The sequence below is a fragment of the Notechis scutatus genome, chromosome 1, assembly GCF_049901735.1.
Source record: "Notechis scutatus isolate UNSWTSFEM ecotype Mainland chromosome 1, rNotScu1.2, whole genome shotgun sequence".
Classification (NCBI taxonomy): Eukaryota; Metazoa; Chordata; class Lepidosauria; order Squamata; family Elapidae; genus Notechis; species Notechis scutatus.
Genome location: NC_142009.1, coordinates 28,542,341 through 28,550,512, shown reverse-complemented (window position 1 = coordinate 28,550,512; position 8,172 = coordinate 28,542,341). Strand labels below are relative to the sequence as shown.

The 8,172-nt window shown below is 42.5% G+C and overlaps 1 long non-coding RNA gene across 1 annotated transcript; it reads left to right on the top strand.

Moving 5' to 3' along the window:
* The first annotated feature begins 1,051 nt into the window (after positions 1-1,051).
* On the top strand, positions 1,052-8,167 carry LOC148132719 (uncharacterized). The gene is made up of 3 exons (XR_015748533.1): positions 1,052-1,381; positions 6,346-6,490; positions 8,042-8,167. It is a non-coding gene; the product is annotated as an uncharacterized LOC148132719 (long non-coding RNA).
* The last annotated feature ends 5 nt before the right edge of the window (positions 8,168-8,172 follow it).

The following is an 8,172-nucleotide window of genomic DNA, read 5'->3' as shown; positions in this document are numbered from 1 at the left end:
CTCCTCCTCCTCCTCCTCCTCCTCCTCCTCCTCCTCCTCCTTCTTCTCCTGTAGGTCAGACAAGGAATAATGGATGGAAACTGAACAAGGAGAGATTTAACCTGGAAATAAGGAAAAACTTTCTGACAGTGAGAACAATCCACCAATGAAACAGCTTGCCCTTGGAAGTTGTGGAAGCATCATCACTGGAAGATTTCAAGAAGAGATTGGACTGCCATTTGTCAGAAATAGTGTAGGGTTTCCTGCTTGGGCAGAGGGTTGGACTAGATGACCTACAAGGTCCCTTCCAACTCTGAATATCTGTTATCCTCCTCCTCCTCCTTTTTCTTCCCTTCTTCTTCCCCTCCTCCTCCCTCTTCCAATAGATTTAAATCTGAGCATCATAAATAATCCATCAGAAGTATGGCAAAAGTGGACAGATGAGAATTTACCAAGTCTATGTTTTGTTAATATCTAGTCAAACAATGTATGATCATCCTAATATCAAAATGTACTTTATGTTGTTTTTAAAATGCATACTGTATGAAGTACTTCTCTTTCTTGGTCCTCTCTGCCTTCCTCCCAATATATACAGATTTCCTAAGCTGTTTTAGCACACATACATTTCTCCTTATGTTTAGCTGGAGAAATAGGTGACTTTTTAGATGTCCATTTCTCATCTGGAGAAGTTGTGGATGGGAAGGGGAGACCCAAATTTTTGGGTTAAGATTTGAAATGCCATCAGGATGCTGTCTAACAAGCCATCATTTGGTCTTCTCCATTCTTCCAGTAGACTGAAAATGAATCAAATTTGTCTGCCTGTTTCACATCGGCAAGTAATCTTTACAGAAGTGAAGGGAGAGAATGAAGGATTTGCACCAAAGGATGAGAAGGCAATCTAGGCAGCCAGACAGAAGGACAACTGCCCCTTCCCTGAAGCCTCCCCCTGCATCTACCCTTCCATGGCCAAGCTCCAAACCTTTCTCTCCTTCTTCTCATCCACAGACAAACCAGCTGGGAGCCTCTCCTCCTTCCAGCCTCTGTCGTCACTAGACTAGAAATGCTCTCTCCCTCTTTCATGCAAACACATTGCTGCATTTGGACAGGAAGGTTTCCTGGGACCATTTAAGCTTTCAGAGCAGAAAGACGACTGATGCTCACTTGGCAACTTGAGCTGAACTCATAGCCAAGAAACAGCAGAGAAGAGAAAGAAAGAGAGAGAGAGATGCCCAGAAGGGTGTTTGTGCACATTTTGCTTTTCAGTTTGCCTGCTTCTGCTTCGTAGATTTCCCACCTTGTTCTTAAGGAGATGCACCTGGAGTTTAGGAATCCAGGGATTCAGAAGTCTGCTCTCCAGTGCAATACTGGCTAGCACGTGTTTCCTCTTTTCTTCTCCCTAAAGGTAAGTCCTTGGGTTTCTAATCTTTGCAGAGTAGCCGCTAGGCTAGCATCTATCCAGAGGAATGGAGTCAAAGTAATTCTGGTTTGCTTTCTGTGTTAGCACAAGTCATTATATACGTACCTCCATACGTAGCGGTTGGTGCAAAAAAGTTGGCCGCAGCAATACCAGGAAGAAGTCAAGTTTTCTCAGGGCAGGATCCTCCAATGTGTTCTTTAACACAAATCCTATTCCAATGAATGGGAGCAGTGGAAGAACAGAAGTTTGCCAACATGTTTTCTTTCCTCAGGAAGATGCCAATTTACACCTTGAAGCAGAATCATTTATTTCTATGGGCCTATAAATAGAGGAGTGGGGCTTTCTGGAACTGAATGGATTGAATGGAACCCCCCTTTGCTATTCATACCTGCCTTCTATGGGACAAACTAAAAGATCCTGAGTTCCTGGGATGAAGGCACTTGTGGTGATCAATGCTTCAAGTAACCTAAGCTAAACTGTGCTTCCTTCACCTGTACTATGTTAATACTACTTATGGATTGCTGGATGGAGTTGTCAGAAATAATTTCACCAATCTGGCACTCTGCACATAAGCAGTGTAATTCAGAGGACTTCAGGGCAACATCTGGAAGGCGTCAGACTGAGAAAGGCAGTTGACTGACTTAATAAACATAGAATTTAAAGAAGCAGCTGAAATAGCAAGGGGTCCAGTAGTTGTGCTTCCCTGAGCCATCAGAACTGCAGTGTCACTGGGGAAACTTGGGGTATTCACCCCCCACACTAGCCAAGGGGCAGAGACACATATAAAGTGGTGGGATAGTCTGTAAAGTTCTCCATCATAAGCTGCCCTTACCATTAATTCTGAAAAGCCCAAGCCAGCACGTTATCTATAGATTAAATTGAGGAAGAGCAAAGGTATTTATTCATTTCTACCCTTAAAGTGGCACCCAGGTCATGCTCACTGCGGGATGGATTATAAATGATCGGACTAATGGGGTATCTCTATAAAAATTAAATGAAACAAAAATCATCAGGATGGCAACGTTAATGACACTCGTAAGTGTAGGCACAATGCGTGTGAATATGATGCCCTATAAGCTAAAAGCAGGATGTAGTAGAGAGCATAAAACTCAGAAATATAAAGTGTTGCGTTTACACCACCCCGCTGCCATTTACTTCGACTTTTCTCGTGATCCCTCACCGTCCGCTTGAAAAACTTCAGATAAGCAGAACGGGAGAAGTTTTTTTTTTCCAGCGACCTCTAGGAGGCGCTACTAACATGCAGGGCAGGCGGGAAAGACTCCGAGTTAACCCTGCCTCCGTGCGTTTCCTTTGCTTGCTTAGCCCGTTCACCTATGAAGCTAAAAGAAGCTTCGCTCTTTTGCTTTCGATTTATTTAATTTTTTTTTTTGGGGGGGGACACGTTCCAGGCGCTGCTTCCTCACCCCCCTCGCTCCGCACATCCCAACAATGTCCCGATTTCCAGGAGTCCATTCTTCCAGGCGGCGGCAGCAGCAGCAAGGGGAGGATCCGACAAGTTGCAACAGAGACGGCTCTTCCGCGTTCGGTGCACCTTGGGGCCATCGTGTCTAGGTTGTAAGCAATCCGGACGGCCACCAGATGACAGCAGACATTTCGGATTTTTGCAACACAGACACCTTAGCTCCACTCGTGCCTGTCTGAGGGTTTGACTTGGGGTGGTGTGTGTGTGTGTTAATGAATAAACGTGTAAGCGAATGCATGTGACAGATGCATTAATGTATACAAATGAAGGTGTCCCTGTTTAGACATCTCCATGACCATTGGTGCTGCAAGTTCTTTGACCAACTACGACGACAGGCTTTTAAGCAGTGATCAGCATACGAAGGGTTTGGGGGTGGGGGGGGGGACCAATCTTTACTGCGGTCTCTGTCCATGTTTCATACCTTCCTCCTTGCAGCCTCAGAGTTTTGAGATCACTTATTTCTGTCTTATAGGTGGTGTGAGGACCATGTCCTAGCTTCACTCTTAGTTTTACAACATTTTATAACTTTTTATAGACATATTCAGGACTAAAGAGGTAGATTTGGGAGATTACAGCCCCCATTTGGGGGAAAAATGCAGCTGGTCTTGCTGGAGGAATCCTACAAACTCTAGGACTTTCCTCCAAAACCAAGGCTTGTGTGAAAGATACACCCAGGGAACCTGTGCATTGCTTTGATGAAGTTGTTAAATTTGCAGGATGTGGGAGTTCCCAGTGCCAAGGATCAGAGATCTCTTGATTCATCATTTGGGACAGAAGCCTCACCCTTGTTTCAACAAGGATGTTTATTCTTTCCAACAGAGTTTTAGCCAGATGCTCCCCAAACCCTGGCATGAAAGCAACAATGAGCCCAATGCTTTGTGCCCCCAGCATCTGCTCCAGAGGGGAACATTATCTTGGTAGTATTGCACATGTCCAATTCTCCCTTCCAGCTAAGCCCATTACGAGTGGGTATCATGTGGCAGCAAGTGCTAGAAGTAATTATGCATTAAGTGAAAAAGCACTGCCTTTTTCCACCTTGAATCTGATGCCTTGAATCTGCATGTCATTGGTTGGATCTTAAAAGTCCAAGTTACAGAGGAGAGAGACAAAAAAAATCCCACCCCACCTCTCTATCCCTTTTTAATGCTTCTTTCAAAACATGTTCCTCATTTTCCTATTGTCTCTTTCCTGGGCTAAAAAGGAGCTGAGTGTTTTTGTTTTTCCTCATCTCAGGAAAGAGGCTTCCACACCAATATCATCTATAGTAACACTTTCTTTTTAAAATTTTACTTAGATCTTATTTTACTTAGATCTTCCTTTGAGGAATGTTTCTGCAGTTCAAACTCCGCTGAGGATGCATGCCAAGCAGGCAGCTCTGTGCAGGCATCACCCTCTCCCTGTTTTGACTCGGCATAGATTTCTGTGTTCCCCCTTCCATCCATCCATCCCACCCCAGCTAGCAGCTTCTAATTGGCTTTACCACTTGAACCACAGAAATGGTTGTTCTTTGTTTCAGTGGTCCCTGCTGCCTTCAACTCTTGAAACAGTTCAGTGGCAAAGCAGCAAATTTATCACAAATCATTTTGGACTTATTTGCACTCGGTAAATGCCCAGTCAAAATCAGAACGGATGAAGTCTTTTGGAAGAAGGAAGGTGCTTCTGTTTGTCTTTTTAAAGGATTCTTGGCTCAACTGGTGTTTCATTTGGCTCCTCCTATTGGACCACCATGGAGAGGGTTGGGAGGCTTAATTCACCCTCCTAATCTTCTGAGAGTTTTGAGAGCCCTCCAGGCTGGGCCCCATATTGGGGTTAGCTGTTTTTTTTGGGGGTGTGTGTGTGTGTTTCCATTTGCTGTATCAATGATAAAAGTCCAAACAAACTCTTAGAGTTTTTAAAAAGTATCCTTGAAATTTGGAAATAAATATGCAGCATACAGGACTACATCTCGGAGTGTGTCATCATATAGTCTTTTCCCCGAGTGCTTATAATCTGTATGAAATGGACAAACTTAATGGAGTAACTTAGCAATGGAGTAACAGGTCAGGTTAGACTCAAGATGCTATCAGATGGAGAAGCAATTGTGCTACTAAAGCAAACAAACTTGTTGCTACGACCATCAATCAGTGACTATTGTGCTTTATCCTAGCTTCTTTCTGCTGCAATTAGAATGATTGCTACAGTTTTTAGACAAGGGATGCTGCTGCAAAAGCTACAGTGTTGTGCAAATACAGTGTGGCACGGGGCACTGTGGGCAGCCATTGAAGAGAATGCTTGACTCAGCTTGGTCAGCCTTCCAGCATTGTGGCAGTAAATTCCTGCAAAGCAGCGGAAATCAGGGTTCTTGGGTAAATAAGCTGCAGCAGACAAAATGGAGGTTGCCAATTGATGGCTATTTGACATAAGTTTGAGAGGGATGGGATGGATTGTTATAGAGAACTTGACAAGAGTGTGTTAACTCAATCAGACTGGTGAGAATGTTAAAAAAAGGTGGGAGATGCAAAAACCAATGGGTTTGGGGTTTATTGTTTTTCTCCTGCACCAAACAGTGTGCTGGTTCCTCACTGAACCAGTCTCTCTCCCTACACTTTTCCAAAATATCTATACTTCTGCCAACTTTCACATTTTCCCAGACTAGTTGATACTTCTTTCTTGTGTGTGGATGGCACCAGTAGTGGGATTCTACTGGTTTGGCCCGGTTCAACTGAACCAGTAGTAAAAAAAAACAAAAAAAACAGCTACCGGTTTGGCCGAAGCAGTATTTCTTTTTTCCCCCATCCCAACGATCAGCTGTTCTAATGATCAGCTGTACCGGGATCCCCCTCACTGTCTTACTGCTTTGCCCAGGAGACTTCCCTGAGGCCCAGGAGGCAAAAAAAAATGGACCACGGTGGGGTGCGCACACACACACACACACACATACACAAAGAACCGGTAGCAAAAATATTTGCATCCCACCCCTGGATGGCACTCTTGGCTTGATAATTATTGGTGCTCTGGAAACAATGACCTTGCTACTACAACTATACTTGATCATGATTAGAAACCTGTAACTGCCTGTGATCAATTAATTATAAGCACCACTGCAATCGGACCAGCGTAGGATTACACAGATCTTCAAAGGCGTGCTTTGCTTTGAAGAAGGCTCATCTGAAGCCCCCACATGAACCCAGGTGGCCCCCTCCCAAGAGTAAAGTGGTTGCATTGTTTCTTTCTGCCTCTCTAAACTGGCAGTTGTGATATATGGAAGAAACACCTTCCAACTGGTGCGAATGCTGGTCAAGATAGGCCAAGTGACACCAAGTCTTATCAGTCTGCAATGGGTTACCTCCTTGCTTTGCCAAGAGAATGGCATGGTCTCCCTGGCACACAGCTCTTCGCTGAAGTAGGTCCAAGTAGCTTCACACATGACTAGGGAATGATAATCCTGATATTTTAATCATATTTTGTTTTTTCTTCTTTCATTCAGAGGTCTAGATGAGATGAAGGACAAAATCCTGAAAGAGGTACTGTGGTGCTCATCCTCTTGGAAGTAGACACCTGCTTACTCTGACCACTTGGGTGTTGTGCTGTCTCCTGGGACTGCAAAGAGAAACTTGATATTTTTCAATTAGGTAAAACTGGCCAGGAAGTCTGTGTGCCAAATGAAATATATGGTGATTTGCCAAATTGTCAGAAGAATAGTTAAGTTTCCAGTAGCAAAGGATTTATATATCTGAAAGGGAAAAGATCTGCATGCAAATAGTGTTCTTTCTTTTCTTTTCTTTTCTTTTCTTTTCTTTTCTTTTCTTTTCTTTTCTTTTCTTTTCTTTTCTTTTCTTTTCTTTTCTTTCTTTCTTTCTTTCTTTCTTTCTTTCTTTCTTTCTTTCTTTCTTTCTTTCTTTCTTTCTTTCTTTCTTTCTTTCTTTCTTTCTGCCTGGACTCCAATGCTATCAAATCCCCAAGTTTTAAAGAGAACTACACTGTAGCATTGAGACCTGTTTGTGATTCAGACAGTTGCTTTGGGCTCCTTTTTATAATAGGATATGTTGGCTAGGGCTCAAACATGACAACCTTCCCTCCCGAGACATACATTTATGGCACAGGAAATTCAGAACATATCCATCCCCCCTCCACTTTTTTAAAAAAAAGATTAGAAAGCCAATTTAAATAGAGAGCCTTGAAGTCTTGGTCTCTTGTAATGTCTGTGTGGAACATCACCTGTTCTTTGATATCTATATGCTGTTCTAACTGAATCAGTCTCTGTGTGGGTGAGGAAGTGTAGAAAAAAAGAGCAGCAAATTGAACCGGATGCCCTGAATATTACAAATGGGTCTGATGTGATTATAACCAAAAACAGGGCCGCACAGAATGTGCCCCAGGTCAATTCCCACAATGGAAGAACAGATGGAAAAGCTGATGGAACTAGCAGAGGGGCAAAATTAACTGTTTTAATTAAAGAAAAGAACCTAAGAACAGTTTGTTTCTACTTAGAGACCCTTCTAGATTTTGTGATCAAAACAGAAAAATATATATGAAATTTTGATTTTGGGTTTTGCTGATTATATTAGTTTGTTGTTACAGGTATGACTAGTATTTGCTCTGTATGCAAAAGTAAAAAGCTGAGGTTGTAACTGTGTTTTGTATAGATGTTACTGTTTTATTTTTGGTCCCCTTCACCCCACACTTCTTTCCCCCTTCTGTTTCTTTGCCTATTTGCCTGTTATCTTTATTTTCATTTGTATTTTATATTATGATGAACCTCAACAAAACTATATTATTAAAGAATGTGACTTGGGGCCTTATGAGGCCTATCATTATTGTATTTGTAGCCCTCAGAAATTCCCCATAGTGATGTCAACATTTTAGGTGCTTTTAAAAATGGGAAATAATGGAGAAAAACGAAAGTCTTACATTGTGCACAAAATTGACGGATCCTGGCCCTAACAACTTCACACCTTTGAATGAAAATTGTGGAAGAAGAATAGGGGGAGAAGTACTGGTCTTTTTTTCTGCATTTGATTTTGCCCAAGCATGGTTAGCTGCTATGGAAAATAAAGCACTGTTTGGTTTCACCCTCTTGCTTACTCTGTGATTCTTGGAATGGCCTATCCTGATCTTACAGTGAATGACTGCCACTCTTACCCCTTCCCATCTATTTTTTCCCTTCCTTGCTGATATTACAGGCACTATAAAGGCAAGAAGGAAAGAGAAGTGAGAGAACAATAGGCAAGTTGTGGACATATCTGTATACGTAGCCTTCTAAAAAGCAAAGAAGGTGTTATCTCCATTTGCTTCACCCCTCTATTACCTGCCT